An 11,597-nucleotide genomic window follows, 5' to 3' on the forward strand; every position below is an offset into this window, starting at 1 on the left:
AATAGGTTTGAACTACACAATTAATAAATCTGGTCTTAATGATACAAAGTTTAAAAATAATACAGAGTGTATTCACCAGAAAAATATGCTACACGGTATTTCTACAAAAATAATGACCAGGCATCGTGTCTCATGCCTCTAATTTCAGCACTTTGGGAGGCTGAGGTGGGCAGATCCCTTGAGGTCAAGAGTTTGAGACCATCAGAGACCAACAGAGCAAAACCCCAACTCTACTAAAAATACAAAATTAGCCTGGCATGGTAGCAGGCACCCGTAGTCCCAGATTGAGGCTTGAGAATTGCTTGTACCTGGGAGATGGAGGTTGCTGTGAGTCGCGATCACGCCATTGCACTCCAGCCTGGGCAAAAGAGCAAGACTCTACCTCAAAAATGAAAAATAAAAGTAAAAATTTAAATGTTTGAATGTTAACGAATAAACTCCTAAAATAATTCATGAACCAATGAATAAATTGTAATGCAAATGACAAAACATTTTGAATGATGTCTAAAGAAAAATATGGAGGTCAGGCTCATGCCCCTAATTCCAGCACTTTGGAAGGCACAGGTAGGAGGATCACTTGAGTCCAGGAGTTTGAACCAGTCTGGACCACATAAAGAGTCCCTGTCTCGCCACAGAATTTTGAGAAATAAGCCAGTCATGGTGGTGTGTAGCTGCATTCCCAGATATGTAAGAGGCTGAGGCAGGAGGATCACTTGAGCCCAGTAGTTCAAGGCTGCGATTGTGCCACTGCACTCCAGCCTGGGTGACAGAGCAAGACCGTGTCTCACACACAGAGTCACACACACATACACACATGCACAAAAGCATATTAAAACTTGACATACACCACTAAATCTGACATTTAAAAAAGCGATTTGCAATCATCTACCAGAAATGAAATAATTTAATGATTTAATGTTTTATCTTAAAACATTATGAAAATACCATCAAAGTAAACACAAAGAACTAAGAAGAAAAAGAAATTAGAACTGAATAAATAAAAACCCAAAGTACAAGAGAGAATATTAAAAAGGCAAGAATTGGTTTCTGAAAAATAATTAGTAAAGTGGATAAGCCTTTTTAAAAAAATTGATCAAGAAAAGAATTAGTAAAGACTTTTAAAAAAATTGACCAAGAAAAGAAAAAAGTACAAATTACCATATTAGGAATAAAAGTGGACATTATATATATTATGAAATATAAATTACAGAATATTTTTATAAATTACATTTATTACAGTATTATATCTTTCATATGTTATCTTTTATATACCTCTGAAAGAGAACACTAACAATAATTTTTGATCAGTATGTTTGTAAATCAAATAAAATGAACAAAATCATTGTGAAACACAATTTACCAACACAAACACAAAGAAAAAGAGAAAAATCTAAATAGTTCAATATGTAATTTAAAAAAAATTTGTAATTTTAAAACATTTTACAAATTAAAACACAGATGGCTTTGAAAAAGATATTTCCAATCATTTATAAAAGAAAGAATCTCATAAAAGAATAAATACATGTAAAATATTTTATTTTTCTTATTCTTAATCCAAAACATAACTTTAAATTATTAATAGTTACAAGTATTGAATAATTATAGCATATACATTAGTAAAATAAATGAAAAATTTGTCATAAGAAATGGGATGGAGGAACTGGGAATTCTCTATTACAAGATATCGGTACTACATGTGAAATGGCACAGTATTATTTGAAAATGGGCTTTGATGAATTTGAATTGAATAATGCAAATACTAGGGTAATCACTAATAAATTAGAATAAGTACTAATAAATTAAATTTAAAATTTTACATGTAATACATGTGCTAAGAGGCAAAAAAATGTAATTATGCAAAATGATTAATGAGAGAATAATTTTTTACAAGAAGAGAAAAAACAGAGAAAATGCAACAAATAGCAGTTTAAACACATTAAATTTCAATCCAACTGTATAAACAATCACTTTAAATGTGAATGCTCTAAATACACTAAATAAGACAATGTCAGAATGAATAAAAACAAATAAGATGCAATTATGTGTTGTCTATCAAGAACCCACTTTAAAATGTAAAATCTCAGATAGATTAAATGTAAAGATATACCATGCTAACTCTAACCACAAGAAAGCTAGAGTAGGTATGCTAATTTCAAACAAAGCATACTTCAGAAGAAGGGCAATTTTGAAAGATAAAGAGGAGTAATACACAATGATAAAAGGGTCAACTTTTTTTTGTTGTTGTTGAGACAAAGTCTCATTTTGTCACCAGGCAGGAGTCCAGTGGCACAATCTCAACTAACTACAACCTCCACCTCTTGGGTTCAAGTGATTCTCCTGCTTCACCCTCCAGAGTAGCTGGGATTACAGGAATGTACCACCACAGCTAATTTTTGTATTTTTAGTAGAGATGGGGTTTCACCATGTTGGCTGGGATTGTCTTGATCTCTTGACCTCATGATCTGCCTGCCTCAGGCTCCCAAAGTGCTGGAATTAAAGGCATGAGCCACTGCACCAGGTCTAAAGGGTCAGCTTTCTAAGAAGAGAAATCAATCCTTAATGTTCATGTACCTAACAACACAACATAAAAATATGTAAAGCAGGCCAGGCATGGTGGCTCATGCCTGTAATCCAATCACTTTGGAGGCCAAGGAGGACAGATCACCTGAGGTCGGGAGTTCAAGACCAGGCTGACCAATAAGGTGAAACCCCATCTCTATAAAAAAGTAAAAATGTATGTAAAGTATATTTGATAGAATGGCAAAGAAAAACAGACATGTTCACTATTATAGTGGGAGACTTCAATACCACTCTTAATAATTGACAGCTCCAACAGATTGAAATCCAGAAAGGATATAGATGACGTTAAAACACCATCAATCACAGTGATCTAATTGACATTCACAGAAAACTCTATTCAATATGATAAAATACTTTCTTCTCAAGCCCCCATGGAATATTCACTAAGAAAGACCACATTCTAGATCATAAAACACACCTTAACAAATTTAAAGGAATAAAAATTATACTAAGTATGCTTTTGAAGCACAAAATAAACAAGAAATCAGTAATGTAAATTAGGGTGAAAAATATCAAAGTATCTGGTGATTAAATAGCATAATTCTAAATAGCACATGATCAAAAAAGAAGCCTCAAAAAAATTTAAACATGTTTTAACTAAATGAAAATAAAACATCAATATTTGTGAGCTGCAACAAAAGCAATTAGAAGAAAATTCACAATTACATGCATATGTTAGAAAAAAAGAGAAATATCTTAAATCAATGACTTAATCTTCTACCTTAGGAAACTAGAGAAAAAAAGAGTAACGTGAGCCTAAACCAAGCCAAAGGAAAAAAAAGCAATGGAAAATAGAGCAGAAATCAATGAAATTAAAAACAAAAATAAAATAGAAAAAGGTAAACTAAAATCTATTTCTTTGGAAAGATCAATAAAATTGATATGTGAGAAAGTAATAAAATGAGAAGATTTGAATTGCCAATATCAGAAATAAAAGAAAAGTTATTATTTATTTTATGAAAATTAAGAGGATAATCATGGAATACTATGACAATTATTTGTCTACAAATTTGAAAACTTAGATAAAATTGACCAATTGCATGAAAACGTAATCTACTAAAACTCTTATAAGAAAAAACAAATAATATGAATAGGCCTATAGCTATCAATAAATTTAATTAATAATTGATAGCCTACAATAAAAGAAATAACAGGCCCAAATGGTCTCATGATGAATTCCACCAAATGCCAAGGAATGAATTACAATAATTCTCTACAATCTTTGTAGAATATAGAAGCAGAACAAACACCTCAACTCATTCTAGGAGGACAGTGTGACTCTAGTAACAAAATTAGGTAAATATATTACAAGGAAAAAAGAAACAACTATCGGCCAATACTTCACATAAATATAAATGCAAAAATCTCAACAAATTATTAATAAATTAAGTCCAACAATGTATAAAAAGTAATATATATACTATGACCAAGTGGAATTTATTTTAGATATCCAAGTCTGATTCAGCATTTGAAAATCAACATAATACATAGGCATAGGTAAGGACTTCATGACTAAAACACCAAAAGTAATAGCAATAAAAGCCAGGATAGACAAATGGAATCTAATTAAACTCCAGAGCTTCTGTACAGCAAAAGAAACCATCATTAGACTAAATCAGCAACCAATAGAATGGGAAAAAATTTTTGCAATCTACCCATCTGACAAAGGGCTAATATCCAGAATCTGCAAAGAACTAAAATGGATATACAAGAAAAAAAACAAACAACCCCATTCAAAAGTGGGCAAAGGATATGAACAGACACTTTTCAAAAGAGGACATATATAAGGCCAACAAACATATGAAAAAATGCTCATCATCACTGGTCATTAGAGAAGTGCAAATCAAAACCACACTGAGATATCATCTCATGCCAGTAAGAATGGCAATCATTAAGAAATCAGGAGACAACAGATGCTGGAGAGGATGTGGAGAAATAGGAACACTCTTACACAGTTGGTGGGAGTGTAAATTAGTTCAACCATTGTGGAAGACAGTGTGGCGATTTCTCAAGGATCTAGAAATAGAAATTCCATTTGACCCAGGAATCCCACTATTGGGTGTATACCCAAAGAACTATAAATCATTCTACTATAAAGACACATGTACATGTATGTTCACTGCAGTCCTGTGTACAATAGTAAAGACCTGAAATCAACCCAAATGCATATCAATGATAGAGGGACAAAGAAAATGTGGTACATATATACGATGAAATACTACACAGACATAAAAAGCGATGAATTCGTGTCCTTTGTAGGACTTGGATGAATCTGGAAACCATCATTCTCAGCAAACTGACCCAAGAACAGAAAGCCAAGCACCTTATGTTCTCACTCAAAGGTTGGTGTTGAACAACAAGAACAGGTGGACTCAGAGAGAGGAGCATCACACACAGGGGACAGTTGGGGGGGTAGAAGAGAGAAAATGGGGGGTAGGGAGGGAGGGGATGGTGGGGAGGGATAACATGGAGAGAAATGCCAGATACAGTATGCACCTAAAGTAAAATAAAGACATTTTTAAAAAAAGAAAATCAACATAATCCACCACATCAAAAGGCTAAAGACAGAAAAATCACATGACTAAATACATAAAGTATTTCATAAAAACTAACACCCTTTCATGATTAAAAACATGCAAAAGCCAACCATAAAAAAGTCACAGTATACTAGGTGAAGGAGGAACATCCTCAACTTGATAAAAATCTATACTCTCATGGTAAGAAATCAGACACTTTCACCTAAGATCAGAAACAAAGTTAAGATGCCTTCTCTTACTATTTCTAAGTTCTATCTAGTGTGATAAGACAAGAAAATAAAATAAAATGTATATAGATGAAGAAGAAAGAACACTATTTTTGCAAATAAAGTGATTGTCTATGTAGAAAACTCCTCCTGGATCTAAGAAGCAAGTACAGAAATGTGACAGGTTACAAGTTACTATACAAAAAGCCCATTGCTTTTCTACACACTAGCAATGAACAATCTGAACTTAAAATTATAAAAACAATACCTTTTGCAATAATACTAAAAAAAAAACAAAATATATATGTATAAATCTAACAAAATATGTATAAAACCTAATTGTGGAAAACAACAAATCTGTGATGAAATAAATCACATACCTAAATAAATGGAGGTGTTCCATGTTCATGGATTGGAGGACCCAGTATTATAAAGATGCCAGTTCTTTTCAAGTTGATCTATAGATTGAATGCAATTGCAATTAAATCTCAATAGGCTCTTCAGCAAACTGATTCTCAAGTTTATATTTAAAGGCTAAAGACCTAGAATAGTTAATACTCAAGAACAGAGCTGAAGGGATAAGATCAAGAACAGATTAGAGAAGTCAGCGATAAGCCCATGCACATACAATCAACTGAGAAAGGTAAAAAGTCAATTCAAAAGTGAAAGCATAGAATTTCAACAAATTGTGCTGAATACTCACCTGCAAAAAAAAGGGTAAACTAGGGGTCCAAAGTGGCTCCCGCCGGAGGTCGTGGCACTTGCGAAGGCGAGGTCATCAGTTCAAGGCTAACCTGAGCAACCTCATAAGCTCAAAACTGATTGGCAAAAAAGAAAAAAAAAAGGGTAAACTAGACAGACCTTATACCATTCACAGAAATGCAACTTAGTTTAAAATATAAATTGCTAGACTACAAAATTTCTGAAAGCAAACATAAGAGAAAATATATGTGATGAGATATAAATTTTAGATATAACATTAAATGCACAACCTGTGAAATAAAAAATTGGATTCTATTAAAATTAAAAACTTCTCTGCTAAAACAATGTTAAGAAAATAAAAATACAAGCCATAGACTTAGATTAAATATTTGCAAGACACATATCTGATAGAAATCCTGCATCCAAAATGTAGAAAGATTTCTTAAAAATCCACAATAACAAAATAACCCAATAAAAATGGGTAGAAGATCTGGACAGACATCTCAAAAAAGATATACAGATGGTAAGTAAACATATAAAATGCCCAATAACAATCACCATTAGGAAGTTAAATCAAAACAATATGGGGGTACTACTACACGTCTATTAGAATGGGTAAAACAAAACAAAAAGAAAAAGCATTTATTAACAATATCAATTGCTAGTGCAAATGCAGAGAAACAAAAATTTTTATTTGCTGCTAGTGATAATGCAAAATGATATGACTGCTTTGGAAGACAGTATGTGAGATTCTTACAAAGCTGAACTTAGTCTTATGATCCAGCAGTCACATTTTTAGACACATACCTAATTGATTTGAAGAGTTATAATGAAACCAAAATCTACACACAAGTGTTCAGAGCAGCTTTATGTGCATTTGCCAATCTTAGAAAAAACCAGGCCGGGCGCAGTGACTCAAGCCTGTAATCCCAGCACTTTGGGAGGCCAAGGTGGGTGGATCACGAGGTCAAGATATTGACACCAATGATCAAAATGTACACAAAAAGAAATAGAAAACCTAAATAGTCCTATGTCTATTAGGAAAAATGAGCTTCTAATTTACAACCTTCATCCACATAAAACTAGTCCTGGACAGCTTCACAAGTGAATTCTATCGAATATAAGTTAAAAAATATAAAGCCACTTCTACATAAACTTTTACATAAAATAGGAAGAGAGACTTGCCAAGTCATTTTATGAAGACAGCATCACATTATTATAAAAACCAGACTAAAATATTACAAGAAAATATTCTGAAAGACCATATTTTTCAGAAATATATTTTCTTGTTAATATATTAGCAACTTGAACCTAGCAGTATACAAAATGATAATACACCATACCATTTATAGGGTTTAATTTCATAAATGCAAGATTGGGTAAACATCAGATATTCAATCAATGGAACTTATAATAAAAACAATAAATATGAGAAGATTATCACTTAAATAAATGGAGAGATAGCACCTGAGAAAATTAAATTCATTCATGATAAAAAAAAAAAACTCTCATCAAATTACAAATAGAAGGAAATTTTTTCAACTTGATGAAGGGCACCCAGTGAAAGCAGAAGCTAATGTTATACATAATAGTAAAAGAAAATCTGACAAAATTGTCCTTATGATAAAAGAATGTTTGAAGAAAACAAGGAAACTATTTCTTTGATTCCTCTTTATTAATTGACAGTCTCTATTGCAGGCAAGGCAAAGTAAGCACTTTATCCATTTTCATGGGAATATAAATTAGTTTAATCTTTCAGGAAATAGCTGGGCAACATGTTCAGGGAACTTTAAAATGATCATATCCTTTGACCTAAAGTTTTTACCTCCTAGAATCTACTAGAGGATCTTATCAAAGATGTAGGTAAATATTTATATATAAGAAAGTTCACTGAATAATTTGTTTTCATTTGTAGAACCATGTATTAAACTTGAACTTTAAAACTATGATAAGATTACTTAACTTTCCTGTTAGAGAACATAATTTGCCTTCAAAATTATTTAGGAACTAAATAGTTCTCTCCTTTTCCCACAAGGAAAAAGAAAAGGCATACAACTATTCCGTTACTTTTCCTTAGGCCAGCAAAGAAAGTATAACCCTGTTGATGACAGGACTAGTCTAAGAAAACTCTCAGCTAATAGGTGACAAACAAGAAAAAAATAAAGCTATGTTCTGCAAGGTGTTTGAAGGCAGACAACATCCTATGAAACTGCCCCATCTTGAAAATGTTTGGCCAAAGTTTTTATCTATTCAATTCAGTAGAGCATTGATTTGACAAGTGTTAACCAGAAGCTGTGCTCTAGGTTCTAGCAGTTGGATTTTCTGTTAAAATTAGTTGCTTTTTTATCCATATGCTTTTAGGACCCTTCCACCCATGTTCCTTAGATTCTAAGAAGCATCTCTATTTGGTGACTTACCTTTATAATGTTTTACTTCCCATCACTTTAGATTGTTTACAGAGATGCATAGCCCTTACAAAGCTATAATTTTATAATCCAAATTTATACACACATACATATGTATACATACACACATCTATAGGCCAATAAGTAATGTGTATATGTACACATAATTTTTTTTCACACACACACACAATTTTTACAGCATTGCTTAATGTGAGATTATAGGCTCAAAGGACCCAGAGAGGATTCTCTGATCACTGAGGGTTTGTTTTTGTTTTTGTTTTTGTTTTGCGGAGACCTCATACTACAATAGCAGCAAAAACAATGTCAACAACCAAAATAACCATTAGGAAGAGATGGGTCAAAAAAATTGTGTTATTAATATATAGTGGAATATTTTTCATTCAGCTGTTATGTTTATGAGCAAAGAACATGAGAACATTTCACATTTTATACAAGTGCTCAGCATTTCTTGAATTTATATGTTTTATAATATTGGCATAATAATATATACAAGTTAAATGCTTTTTCTCATTTATCAATATCATCATGCCTATAAACCCTCTTAGAAAATGCATTTTAAGTGACTGCACAATATTTTATCATGTGTTAAAAAATTAAGAATAACTATAATACTACACATCATACTGGCCTCAAGATAAAATTACAGATAGTTTTTCCAGGGTTACTTCACTCTACCATGTTGATAAATGTTTGTTAGAGTAATTTTCTCTTAAGATTTACACGTCTGTCTTTATCCTTCCCTGACACCAGAAATATGGCTCACATGGAAGCAATTCTCTAATTATCTAAGGCTATTAAAGAAGATTCCATTGTGACTATCATGAAATAATTGTATTTGTATAAAATTTGTTTATAACTGTGCCCTTTCATACTGAGTATACCATTTGAAACTTAAAATAGCTCTATTACATTGGCATAAGCAAGCATTAATCTCATTTAGCAATGAAAATACTGACATCAGAGAAGTTAAGTGATTTACCCAAAGTTACCTGAATAATTAGCAGTGGAATCATGGCTTAATCTTCTGACACTAAATCCAGTCAGTGTCCTTTCACTATATCTTTGGTCTCCTGCGATGTTTTTCTGTAACAAATAAAAAACATCAATCAGATGACTTTCCATAAGAAGCACATGGCATTTCTTGACTATACATAACCAGTACCTATATACCAATGTAAAAACTTATTTTTGTTGCACTGCAGTTCTGTTTTGCTTTCTTCTTTTTAACTAAGTTTATTTAGCTGAACCTTAGGTAGACTGAAATTCTAGGAGGAATATTTCTCTATTGCCTCAGCCACCAGATTTTGAGGAGTGTTCTAGGTTCTCATTTTGCAACAGAATTGATAGAGCTTAACAGATGGCTAAATCTTAATTCTAAATTTCAATACAAGGAGTCATAGGAATCTAGGTTGACACTGGGACAACAGGCAACAGTGTCTGAGAACTTCATGGTGTAATGGCCCCAGAGCTTTCAACAGACATAAAAATCACTTTGGGGAGTATTAAAATGCAGAGTCCAAAGATCTATTTCTGATTGAGCACAACAATTTTGGGGAGATTTGGAATTAGAATCTTCATTTTAACAAGATCTCCACGTAATTTTAATGCAGGCACTCCGCTCTCACCATAAATCAGCAATGTTTTATGTTGGGCATGAGCAGAGCTGCCAAACAGGCCATTTTCTTTCTTTCCATCAACATTACTTCCTCTAGGTACTCACTGGCCTTGGATTAAGGAAATTGGCACTAAATCAGGGAGTCTCAGGAAAAGCTGCCACACTGTAACTTGCCGCAGGCAAAAAGATCAGCCCTCCATTTCTGGGAATTCTTAGTCATAAATCACATGTCATCAGCCATACCAACCCCTCAGTTCCATTTCCCTTCAGGTGAGACTGAGTCACTTCTCCAGAATGATGACAGCTATGGAAGATGGTAGAGAGAGAAATTTGTTACCAACATGGGAATAAGGATAGCTTGTCTCACATAATTTATTCAACATACATGCCTCTGGGTACCATTAGTTCAGAAAAATCATTAAATTATTCAGGCACCTGTCTAGATAAGGTCCTTTACCTCATATAAGATTCATTTCAGGTTTCTGATAGAGATAAGCACCTAATCCCCATCTCATTTTGAAATTAAGAAACAGCACCATGTGATGTTGCACCAAAATGACATGACAGAAAACTTTATCAACCTCAGTCTTCTGATAGCTGCAAAAATGTTCAGAACTGCAACATTTCCCCAAGCCCCTTCAAGTTTGCCTGCACCAGAATATCAGTCTCACCAGAGTGAGTATACATTCTGGCAGAGTATACATCAGTTTAGAAAATCTCTAACGCCACTCTACTACTACCACCACCATTAATTCCAGCTGCAACACTGCGAAATGATAGCTTGCATTTCCATACCCTCTTAAAATTTATTTTCGTACCAGTAATGTAAAAAGACCGTATTTAGATGTGGCCTTGATCCAGCTGTATGGGTGTGAGTCGTTAACGTATTGTTTCTGAATCTCATTTCCCTCATCTGTAAAATGAAGCTAGTAATTCTGATTTAATAAGGTGTTGGGAGTTTGTAATGTAATTTTAAAAGTAAGAAGGCACTCTCTAAACTAAAAAGCTGTTACAAACAAAATTATATCATCACTCTTCAGAAATCCAGGATGCCCAAGATGTTTTCCCTTTCATTTAAAACGTTATCCTGTATTTCTGTCTTATGACGATGTCCCAGTGTTTCAGGGTTTACAACAGAATGACTACTTTGTTAGGAACTCTAAGGTCCCCTTTTGTGCAAGGTAATGTTAGTGTGATACAGTAGCAAGTGCGTTGGATAATGTCAAAAATCTGTGGCTTATTCTCATGACTGTTATTAGTAATTTAAGTTCCATGAATTTTATTTTTCTCACCTGTGAAAATGAAAATCCGATCTATCTCAAAGATTTATTTTAGGACTTACATTTAGTATTTGTGACAGTGCTCATAAATCATTAAAAATGTACATAAAATTATCAAATTAAAATGAAGGGTGATTAAACATTATGATACTGGTTAAGTAGCCTCAGTCAAGCCTCTGGTATAATAATTTTCTCTATGTAGCTATGTGAAATTATTGTAATGTTGAAGTTTTAGGACCCAAATAAGTTTT

This window comes from Callithrix jacchus, chromosome 15 (assembly GCF_049354715.1).
Source record: "Callithrix jacchus isolate 240 chromosome 15, calJac240_pri, whole genome shotgun sequence".
Lineage (NCBI taxonomy): Eukaryota > Metazoa > Chordata > Mammalia > Primates > Cebidae > Callithrix > Callithrix jacchus.